At 42.5% G+C, this 12,321-nt stretch overlaps 1 long non-coding RNA gene across 1 annotated transcript; it reads right to left on the bottom strand.

Annotated features, from left to right (window-relative positions):
- Positions 1–11,452: 11,452 nt before the first annotated feature.
- LOC135300131 (uncharacterized) lies at positions 11,453–12,119 on the bottom strand. The gene is made up of 3 exons (XR_010362012.1): positions 11,998–12,119; positions 11,779–11,882; positions 11,453–11,589 (listed from the first exon to the last, which is right to left on the bottom strand). It is a non-coding gene; the product is annotated as an uncharacterized LOC135300131 (long non-coding RNA).
- Positions 12,120–12,321: the final 202 nt, after the last annotated feature.

The raw sequence follows: 12,321 nt of genomic DNA, 5'->3' as shown, positions 1-12,321 counted from the left end.
CTCAGTAAACCTGAAAACAGAATGTTTTAGACAGAACACCAGGGCAGAATGTGTGGTTTTAACATTTAACAGGCTTGATAATTTGCTTTGCAAATTGTTGTGTTGTGTTGTGTGTGTGTGTCTTGGTTTGAAAAGACAGGTGTCTGCTAAGGAAGGAAGGAACCTTGCCTGAAATGGAGAATGCAAACCCCCTTCCTCCAAATTATGATAATTTCAAAATTAAGGGGCTCTCAGGCAAAGATATGGGAATAGGAATAACAGTTCTTTACTAGGGAAAAAATAAAAATAAACAATGCAGTAATACAAAGCACCACTGCCAGAGTCAGAGCAGGAGCTGTCCCTGTGTGTCAGGGTGGTGGCACAGTCCCATCCCGTGGGGGCTCAGCCCTCCTGCAGTGCCAGCTGTGCTTCTGCTGGAGCAGGGATCCTGCACAAGGCTGCAGTTTTCCTCTGCAGCTCCAGGGCTGCTGGAGATGGGCCTGCTCTTCCTCTGGGAATGCAGGGCAGGAGAAAGCTGCTCCTCTGGGAATGCAGTGGGCAAAGGCTGCTGTGCTGTTCCAGGCTCAGATTGTATCCAGGTAGGAATGCTTGGCTCCTCCCCTGGGCGGAGCATCTCCCAGTGGGATATTGGAATTTGATCAGCCATGCAGGGACACTCAGTGGCCATGAACAGAAGATAATTAATAATTAATGGCCCATGGACAGAAGAGATCTCCTGGAGGGAGAATTGGTTGTGGAAGGGATAAAGAAAACTGCCCAAAGAACAGAAGAGAACTGCCCCACCTCTGACAGATGGGAATAGAATACACACACCCAGCTGCATCTTGCATTTCCACCCCAAGACAGTGTGATAAAGTAGAGTTTCTCAAAAAAAAAAAATCAGAAACTGTGTGTGTTTGTCATGCTTCATCATAAAAGGGGCACCAGGAATGTTGGTACATCATACTCTAGCATGTCCAGCTGAAAAACAAGTTTGTGTTTGTAGGCCAGAGCTGTTGTACCAGCCCACCTGAACCTCTGGTCTGGCAACCTCTGACTCTCAAGGAGTAATTTTTTTTATGAGCTTCACAGGTTATAGCTATGGTGTTCAGGTAACCATTGTCAGCTTCAAAATTTCAACCATGCATCTACTCTTACTGGTTACATCTCTTGAACTTGATAAGGTTTTTGTAGCTGTATCTCTGTAAATTTTTTTCCCCAGCAAATCAGTGTTCAGTCATGCGTTAGTGGCTCATACATTACAGTGTTTATTCAATAGTTTGAATTACATCTCCTCTATGTCCTCAGAAATGCATTTTTTTCTGGAAAATCACTGTGTTGTGAGGAGAAATCAAAATATGAGTATTGCAGGAATTCTATTATAATTATTTAAAGCAAAAAACGTGATCTTAGAAACATTAACTTGGCTTTCCTTGTGACAGCAAAACAAGTAGCTCAAAAAGGCAATCCAGAAAAATTATCTGTGCATCCATTTGAAGCTGAGACGCCAATTTGGTCCCCAGATTTAGAGTCCTACTCCTGCAGAGAGGATGGGACTGGTATGTAAAGCAGTGCTTTATGCTTTATGCATTATGCTCCTGGCTCCGGATGTATCAATGTCTGTGTGGAGGCTCTAAAAATGCGGGTGTTATGCCCCACGTTGGGCACCAATTAAAAATGCAGGTGTTAAAGTGGTAGGTGCTGCTGCCTATCTCTCATCCCCAGCAAGCCTCTCCTTTCAAAAAGCAGGCTAACATTCAGGCAAAGTAGCCAAACCTCCACTCAACCCTCACTGAAGCTGGCTCAATAACAGAGGCAAGAAAGGCTCTTTTGCAAGGTTTTATTCCAGCAGGGTAACACCATGGCTGAAGGACAAACCCGGGGAAAGAGAATGAACCACATGGAGCAGGCAGCTTATAAAGGGGAAGGGGCAAGGGGTAAAGCTAAGGGGAGGGCAGAGGGGCCTGGCCACCAGGGGTAGTGGGGTGGTCACTGGGGGTACCAAGCCAGTGACAGGGGAAGGAGAAACCAGAGGAAGTTGTGACACCAAGTCCATGGGGAAGACTCTTTTTCCCTTTGGGAGGGATGACTCTATGGTAAGTAATTAATGTTTCCAGGGCTGAGGGCTTGGGGATTGACCAAGGCAGGAGAGTTCATAGGCTGTTGCAAGGCACAAAGCCCCTGATGTCCTTGTGCTGGGGACACCTGCCATGCAGGGAGAGGGAATCTCGGCTCTCACCAGGATATCTGCTTCACAGGGAGCACATGGCACAGGGAGAGTCTGGAAACACATGAGCTGCCTTTGGTGCTGCTACAGGACATTTACAGCAGAGGCAGCACATGGGATAATCTCTCTGCACATTAATTTTCATTTCTTCTCCTGGCCTTAGCCAGGAATCCAGATTGTTTTCTAGTTGTTTGTTTTAGCTGAACTCATCCACAAAGGCCCATTTCCATTGTATTTCCATTAGACACAGATGCTATCACTATATGCCAGTGCATATTACCAAGCAATTAATCTCCAGAGTTATTATTGCCTGTTTTATTGAAAGCAAATATTCTTGAGTTCAGAAAACTGTGTAAAGGCTTGGAGCAGCTTAGCTAAATTCCATGCTAAAGGCACAATCCTCTCGGGAAAGGAATTTTCTCTAAAACTACAAGCCTATGCTGCTATCTTGTGTAATTTCACCCCAAAATAAAGCATCACCTCCCACAGTTAGTGTCTTTGCAAGCTACACTGACATTATCAGTGAGAGCTCTCACTGCTTTGCTACCCACTGCTAAACTGAAAAGTTCTTTTTTGTGACATACACACAGGCCAGAGGTGACACAATTAAATGAATATGTTTTTCATAAAAAATTAAGAACAGTAAGAATTAAATGTCAGATAAATTAGAATTGGCAGCCTTTTCCTTAGGGAGCAAAATATAAGCTTCCTAAATTCAGTGAAGAGTGTTCTCCCCTCAGCCTTTGATCTTCAAACTTCAATAAATATTTCCATCTTTAAAGACAGCAAGTCCAGAGTTACAATATTTATAAATATTGTTCTCACTTGGTGGGGTGGCCAGAGGAAATCTGAGGGTGTGAAGTGAGGCAAAACTGTAATCAGCTCTTAGAAACATTACCAAAAACTGGATTTTCCAAGAACAAAATCATCATCCAGTGCTGTTATCTTCCAGAGGAGTTTAAAGGAGGCAACCTGAGCTCCAGCCAGGTGGCAGCTGCAGGACCAAGGTCTCCTCCAAGGTTTCCCCCCCAGGACAGGACCCAAAGCAGGACAAGGCTGCTCAGACAGGGTTTATTTTCTCTCACTGAAGAAGGGCTCCAGCTTGTCCAGAAGATTTCTAATACCTCTTCCAAAGCTGGAATTGCTTTTCCTGGGCTTCTGCAGCCAGGGAACAGAGGCAGACCTTTTAATTCTGCCTCTACTGGCTTCATCCTCCAGCCATGGGGAGAGCAAAAGCATTTCCATCTCCTGCCATCTACTTTAGACATCTTCTCCCACATCTCTGTCCTCCCCCACTCCTGCGGCACCCAAAGGTGGCAACTCAGGAAATAATTAATTTCCTCATTTCCTGGACCTGCTGTCCCATCCCATGGAAAGTTGTCCCCCACTCAGCTCCTCTCCTTGCCCCTACTGGATTGCAACAACACAATCACATGAAAATATCCCCAGATTGCTTCCAGACTCTACTCAGCTTCTCAGTCTACCTCCTGTTCCTCTGTCCACTCTTCCCAAAGCCCATCAGATATTCTCATCTCCCTTCCCACCCACAGCACTGAATCCAAAAAAGCAAATATCCAGAAATCTCTCTCTTAAAAAAAAGAAAAAGAAAAGTCAAGTCTTGAGGTCTCTCAGGATTCACCTCAAAGACAACAGGATTGAAACAGCTTGACTTGGAGCTCTGAACAACCTGTGCCTTTTATTATTTTTAGTACTACTCATGTACTTCCTTGTCATTGCTATTAATTATGCACACTGAAAGCACACTGAGTGTCTCACTGCACTGCAAGCACACGGGGTGAGCCAGAACATGTCCCTCTGTGCTTGTAGTGTGGCTTCTGAGGAGGGTTAACTTTCATTTGTCAGTTCAAACACGTTACTATTCAGACACTGCCATGGACATTATTTGTCTCTCTAGTTGATACCTGTTCCTGAACCAGCAGCAGGCAAGACAAGCTATAAAAAACATATCAAAAATGTCACCCTTTTTATTATGCCAGAACCTGTGTCACCATTCTGTTATATTAGAAATGTTTCACTAAAGGAACATGCATTTTTTCATCTTTAATTAAAACAGTATGGCCACAGGACGTACTGGAACTGCACTATCACCAAACAGCAGACTGTGTTTGGAAAAGGTTTCTGAGGAAAACACAGCATTATCAAGAAGCTAAATAGAATAGCATAGGTCAAATGAAGCACATGGGCAACTAGGCTAAAATAAGCCAATGAAATACACTGCTGTGAGGACCGTGTTGATCAGTTGTTGCTGTGCTTGAAGATCCAGCCTAGATCAGACCCCTCTGCTCCAGGCTGTGAGTTGTCCCTGTCCCTGCACACCACCAATGTCCAGGCCTGAGTGGCAGGACTCTTCAAATGAAGTGAGAAGCACATTCCACAAATTGTGGCTTTGGCAACAGCTGACAGAAAGGGCATTGAAGTGCTCTGTCCATTGATGCCACATCCAAGGAACAAAACTTTATTTCTGCTACTGAAAGTCTGGGGAGCACAAGCAGTGACACAGGCTGTGATGGAGAAGTGAAAGAAACCTGGGGATGGAGCAAAGGAAGGGTTCAGTGCATGCCTGGTGCTATTTTAGATATCTTGGAATGGCTCACCTGGCTTTGGATACCTCTTCAGACATTCCTGGGCCCTGCCAGCATGAGGATATCTCAGGTAGCTTGGAGCACCTGGACAGGCACTAACCTCACGTGTTAAAGCAAATCAAGCCCACTCTGAGCCCCCAGCTTCCCATCCATCCTCTTTTAAAATGGTCTAAAGGACATTGCTGTTTATCTCACAGAGATAAACAGCAAATGGACGCTCCAGTCCATGTGTATATGTGACTTATTCAGTTATAAATCACATGTACAACTGGACTGGAGGGTCCACACAGCCCAAAGGCCCTGGGTGCACCCCAGTGCCAGCCACTCAAACTCAGCCTGAGCCAAGGCTCACTCATCACCCTTGCATTAAAAAAGAAAAGGGGGTACAGCTGCCTTCAGTGCAAATAAGCCCTCAGAGCACACCACAGAACCACCAGCTCACGGGCTGCAGAGCAGAGACCCCAAGGGAAAGACCTGGCAAAGTGCCACCAGAAAAAATCCACGCTGGCAGCAGTAAATGGAGGCTTCCCAGCCAAACATCCTAATCCAGTGCTCAGGGCTTGACACAAATGAGAAAGTAACAGAGAAGCAAGGACACATGGGAACCACTGCAAGTGCATTATAGATGAAGGATATCTGCACTAATGATAGCTGGAGACTTTGTAAAAAAGCAGTCCTACACCAGAACATTAATGATACAAGAGTCTATCTGAAGAAATCTTCCCAAACAAGAAGCTGGGGGATTAGATTTGAAAAGGGAACTCATTAAGAGAAACTTCCCTTATAAAATAAAGTAAAAATAGTTACAGGCTTTCTTTAGAACTTGGCACTCCTCTGTGTTATAGGCACTGAGGAGGTGATTTTTCAGACCGACTGTAGACTTTTGCAATGTAGATTTGTTCACTTGGGTGAGTCCCCATAGGTTCCCACAAACCCACCAGAGACAAATAGGCACTTCATCTCACTTTAAAGCACATTGCAAAATACAGCAAATTAATTGTGCCCTAAAAATGTCTCTTTTTCTTCCTATCAGCTGTGAAGAGATCCTTGGCTTATTAGCTGAGATGTGAGATGATCAGCACACATCCACACAGTGAATATCTTATGTTTATGAAATGTAAATGTTACATGAACTGTTTGGTTCTATTAGCTGTCTATGACACTGTTTCACACTATAGAGCCAATGCTTTATGTTCCGGGAGTGCATTTGGCTTTTGAGATTCTCTGCAGAAGTGGGCAGCAATGATTTCTTCAGCTCACACATAGTTTGAGATGTGAAAACTTTTTTTCCCTTGTGTACTGAGACAAAATGAAGGGGTTTTCAAGTTTTTCATAAGCCTTAAGGAAATTCAATGTGAGATAGCCTGTGGCATGCTCTTTCAGGAACTTACTAAAAATTTTGCTGATCTGTATTTGGATTTCATTTTCATCCCATTTGTCCTAAAGGGATGCTGCCTGCTTAGCTGAGGGTGGGCATTTTAGCCTTCATGGAGTTTGTAGTTCATTGGGATAGGGATTTTTACATGGATTTCTGGTATCTCAGAGGAATTGTCTTGTCCTTCTCTTACTGTGTGTCTCACTGACACAGGTAAGACATTCCAGTGTAGTTAAGTTGTCATTTACATGGGAATAATCTCATTAAACTGGACATGTAATAGTGCTGAGGTCCTTGTCTATTGATGCTGAAGGAGCAAAACAGCTCCCTTAATACACCTGATGTTTAAATTGTTAAACTGAAGCACCCTCACCCTTGTGAATGAAATAACATCAAAAAATCCCAACCAGTTTTTAGCTAAAAACAAAGCAAACCCCAAAAAAAAGAGAAGGAAAAAAACCACCAGAGACAAAAGTACACAAACTGAGAAATGTAGAAAATGTGATTGGTTTGTCACCTCCTTCAGCCTCCTCTTCTCTTTTGTGGGGACGTTATATGCATTGAGATCATTCTTCTCAATGAGATGCTGTCACTAAAGCAAACCCTCAAATTATTCTGTTTCAGTCATTTATTGCAGAAGAAGGAGAAGAAAGCAATATTCAGCCTTCAGCAAATCTTCTGGAACATATTTAATAACTGCTGATTAAATAGAAATGGAGACTATCAAAGAAAGAATTTTAGAAGCTACAAATCTTTCAAAAAGACATTAAATTGCTGGTCCCTTTCAATCTGCAGAAGCAGTTTTGATTCCTCCACAACCCAAAGAATCATCTGGCTCTGAACTGCCAGCTCTGTGTCCTGTCACAGTTGGTGACAAAGGAATTGTCCTTAAGTGGCAAATTTCCTAAGCTCATGCTGGTGTGTCGCACAGCCATGACTTTAAAGGGCTGCTTTACCAAATCAACCCCTTAAGTCCTCAGCCAGAGGAAAGATGAGATCAGCAAACAGTTGGCCACGTCCTAATATCTCCAAACACCATTATTCTTGTCCAGGTGCACTTGAAGAGAAATTTGAGTTTTGTCCAGCTCCTCATTCCCATGTTCTCATTGCCCATCACCAACACACCTTAACAGCATCTGATGGGATCAAGCCATGTGCCTTGAAGTTGACTTCTTTTAGGATCTAATTATAAAGGTCTAAAATTTAAGGACTTTTCTTTCCACTAACAAAACAGATTATTCAATATTATTTGATTACTGTTAAAAGAGTAATTTTTCCTCTCAGGTTCTTCCCCCTCAACTTATTCTAGATGGTGAATTCAAAACTAGGAATATTTAAGGTGTGTAGCTCAAGCCACTGCAAATTCTTTATTATCTTTTATTTTTAACAAAGAACAAACAAATCTCAAGTTTTAAACAAAAAATGAGGCAAAAACCTACTTTTTCAGCTTTACATTGGAATTATTCAGGGAAGACAAGAAAATTAGAAGGGAGTGGAGTCTCAGGGCAAGGGGCAGAAAGAAAATTGCCAATGAGAAAAAGTCATTGTCTTTGAACTTTGTCAGTTCAAAGAATGAATGACATTTATTTAGGTTTTTCCTGGGAGGGATCCATGACAAACTGCATCCTGTATTACTCCAGTCTGTTAGACAGTAGACTGTTGCCTTTCCAGCAATTTCTTAAATATTTTGAGCTCCATCTCTCTCAGTAGGGTTTAAGAAGATGTGCTGTGGGGTATCATACAACTGGGGGCAAGAGGAAATTCTGGAATTAGGACAGAAGAAAATCAAGTTGAGGGGAGGCTGAGATGATGCCTACAACAGGACCAGACATGCTGTGAGGTCCACTAATTTCTCTCACTTTTTTGAATAGAAATTTCACACATTATGAAGAGACTTGGTTACAAATCCCATCTGTTCTCTCCCCCCTTTATCCTCTCCCAGTCACACGTATCCCACATCACATCTGACCTCAGTCAATGAAAAAAAAAACCAAATTAAAATCAGCAGCTAAACCATCTGTCTCATCTGAGATGCCTCCTGAAGAATGGGTTAAATAACGCCCTTGGATACCTCTGTTCCTCTCCATTTCTGGAGCACTACCAGCAGTAAACAGAAGCCAAAACCATGAAGAAGGAGCACATTGAATATGAAGTGCAGACTGCTCCTGACAGATTGTTGTAGTAGCCCTTGAGTAGCCCTTACAATGCTTTACTCATTCTTCTTTCTCAGCTGAGGTTAAAAATACCCACAACAAAGCAAAAAAATATGAAAATTAAAGGTTGTAGGCAAGAGGCATTAGAAGCAAAGACATTTACACCTCCACAGTTAAAAAATAATCAGATGACATGATAATGTTGGCTACAAAACCTCAGAAGACAAAGATCTGGTGAGAAATTCTGCACAGCTGTTTGCTTTATCTATAAACAATGAGTGTCCTTTCAGCTGGAGCCACATGAATGCTCTGGTTCCATTCTGCAGATGCAGAGAGACCTTCACATCATCACAGTTTAATTTCTAAAGCTCAGAGAAGATGCATCCAAGACAGACTGGCCTAGTAGCTTTTATACTGGCTTCAATCTTCTTAAATTTTTTTTGGAAACTCAGTGTTCTTTCCTCTGTGGTGTTGTATGAATCTAACTGCATAAATATATATATATGTGTGTGTATATATATTTGAACTTTTTTGCCATATTTCTCCATAATTGAGTTGAACTCTTCAAAAAAGAGTTTTTTATGCTTATATTTCTTGCCTTGTGCTGATGGCTCCCAGAATTATCCCAGTTTCCAGGTCCTGGCTGAGGGCCAGCACCATGAATAATGATTCAGGGACTGCTTCATGCACCTTGACATTACAGATGGCTGGGTTTACTCAGAGATCTTCCAACATATTCTGCAAGGATAATTCCAGATCAAAGAAGGTTCAAGGTATTAATAGCAACTAAATATAATTAGAAATTGCTTGAATGGGTTTTCCTGTATTTTTCATATCTGAGTGGATTTGTTTGGGAATAGCAATCTGAACCTGGCAGGGCAATACCAAGGATGAACAGGGTTTCAAGCTATTTTCTTTTCTATAATTACTACCTTGAATGACTTTTACCTGTTGGCACAAGGAAGACATTATCCTTAAAAATATTTTTAGTGTCATTCCTTGTGTTTCTTCTAGGCCTTCAGAGCCTTTTTGTAGTGTGTACAAAAAAAAAAAAAAAAAAAAAAAAAAAAACAAAACTGGTAAAGAGTCTCTTTCATTAAGTAGCTGTAGAATTACAATTTGGAAACAAAGAGGAGAGAATAAAAATGGAAAAGCAACTATTACTAAGAATCAGAGTGTATTTTGAAAGGATGGAACAGCCTTAATATAGAGCAGAGCTGATACTTGTCAAAGTTTACAATAATTTCCAGACTTTATGTCACTAGACTAGCAAAAGTCCCAAAAATTTATTTAGTGCAAAGTCCACTAACTAAGCATTGAAAATCTGCTGCTCTGAGCACCTGGATAAGAGCAAAATGTAAATCAAGATTGATTTCTGTTCTAATGCTGATGCAGTCGCATAACAATGAACAGGACTATGGAGATTGGAGTATCCTCCCAAGAATTTCAAGTGCTGGGATGGAAAAGGTCTGAATTGATTCTGGGCCTAAAAGGGCTATTCATCATGGCAAAAGGACATTCCTTTGAAGTATGGAAATACGGAGGACATTTATCAATAAGGAGAAGCAAAGACTGAAAGACCAAACTCTTTGCCTCCTGTTCCTCTTCCAAGGCAAAAGGAAAAAGTCAGGAGATGCTAAACCCCGAGGCACTTCCAATGGAATGTGACCTCTTAGAAGTGAGGTTACACCTGAACAAAGTATCTGTCATCTATATTAATGTGTGCTCATCACACAAATATCAGCTTTTTATCCAGAGAGGAATTTAATCCAGGGTAGGTTTGAAGCCATGAACATGCCTGAATTACAGTTTCACTGAAGGAGGGATAATATGGAAATAATAATCTGATTATCAGACCTGACTGGTCTCCAACTGCAGCTTCTGGGGACTCTGAAGATCGGGATACTTCTGCTCTGGGAACTGCACAAACACATCCTAACAGATGACAAACAAATAATATAAGGGGATGATTGAAGTCACAGATTAAACACCTGAATGTGATGTAAAATAAAACCTGGTTCAAGACTTTGAAATAAACCCTATGATCACCACCTCAATGAAGTGATTTGGAAGAACCACTCAGCCAATTCAGTAAACAAGGCAAAATATTTGTGGAAAGCTATCAATTGGGCTTGACTTTTTCCATGATTGTTTCTTCCATTTCTGAAGTGAAGGAGAGAAGGAGAACATCCTTTGAGCTGCAGAAATTTTGGAAAGAGACTGTGGGTGGAGGGATCACTGTCCTTTGAGAACAGCACAGTTTTCATTTCAGTTCTGACAGAAGCACAGAGATTCCACCTCTCTCTCTTTCTCCTCTCCCCTCGTGCTTGTTTTTCAAGTGCCAATGAGGAAAACTTCTCTGAGTCAAGGGATGCAGTGACTCATGCATCAGCTGAGTGCACAGCAGCAATGTCAGAGCTACTGTGCACTTAACATGGCTCCAGGGCAGGATGACACTAATTCATTTCCCAGTGGAAAGCCAAAGTAAATTCTAATTCACCTGATAAGTGCAAACCCAGCTCAGAAGCCCATGTGCTTCACCTCTGTGCACACAGGGGGGATTATTTCATTTTAGAATCACAGAATGGTGTGAGCTGAAAGGGAATTTAAAGATCATCCAGTTCCAGCCCGCTGCCATGGGCAGGGACACCTTCCACTAGCCCAGGTTGCTCCCAGCCCCATCCAGCCTGGCCTTGGACTTCCAGGGATGGAGCAGCCACAGCTCCTCTGGGCACCCTGTGCCAGGGCCCCACCACCCTCACAGGGAAGGATTTTTTCCTAATATCTAACCTGAAGCTCTCCTCTCTTAGTTCAAACTGCTCCCCCTTGTCCTCTCAGACATTGCTTGTGTCACTGGCTGCAGTGTGGGAGAAAAGGGCTGGTGAGCTGCTGGGGGCTTCCTCTGTGATGGGAAAGGGCAGGGAAGGGTGGTCTGAGTGCCAGATGTAGGAGTGGCAGCTTCTGCAGGTGTGTTCTTTCATCCTGTAACCTTAGCTGCTGACAGCTGAGAAAAGAAACCAGTGAAACAAAAAATCTCTGCCCAGACACACACACACAGCTTCAGCATGTGCCTGCAGCTTGTGTTGCTTCTGCCCACACAATGAGATTTTTCTTAGGGCTGAAACCTGTTCCCTTGTAGACCCAAAACATGGCATTGCAGACAATTTAATCTGCAGAAAGTGCTGATTCCTGCATACCCACAGTGCCGGAATCTTCCCATTTCCATGCTTCAGGAATTTAACAGGTCAGGAACTAGACAAACATAACAAAGTTATTCCCAGTGAGCAAACACCTAAAAAAAATTCAGAAAAAATTACAAAAAGGAGATCAACCCTCTACAAGTGTCTGAGCTGGAGCACTTATAAGCAGATCTCCTTTAATATGCAGTGTTTTTCTAGATATTTTTTCTTTCTTTCCTGACTACAGGATGACACAACTCACAGGGCTTCAGGACACAAAGCTGTGACCAGGTCCCACTGCTGTCCTGAAGGACCATGGTCTGAGAAAGGCTGGAAGCATCATCTCTGTCCCTGAGGAAGGTGTTCCTGGATGCAGGACAGAGGAGATAATCTCAGCAGAAAATGGGAAACCACTGTCCTGTGACAGGAAGGATTTCTCAGACTGTGTTATTCTAAACTATTTCTGTTCCTCAGTACATACATGTTATTTTCAAGTCTCTTCAGAGTAGGTAAAGGGATGAAAATTCCTTTAAAAGGTATAATAAGCAGTCTCTTTTCCCTAATAGCTTTTCTAGGAAAGACATTGCCACTGTGGCATAAAAATTCAACCCTTGCTTGCAAGACATTCATGCATCTTTATAATGACCTCATTAACTAAATTGAGGAGGGATGGGAGGGCTTGGTGGGTGTGTTCCTTCAAGTTACCTTCAACTCCTGATGATCAGAGGGAAATGCATGTGCAGCTGGAATCAGAAGGAGATTGCTGTGCACACGTGGAACAGAGCAATCAGCCACTGTTCTGCTG

This window comes from Passer domesticus, chromosome 4, assembly GCF_036417665.1.
Source record: "Passer domesticus isolate bPasDom1 chromosome 4, bPasDom1.hap1, whole genome shotgun sequence".
Classification (NCBI taxonomy): domain Eukaryota; kingdom Metazoa; phylum Chordata; class Aves; order Passeriformes; family Passeridae; genus Passer; species Passer domesticus.
This window is presented reverse-complemented; position numbering and strand designations above follow the sequence as displayed.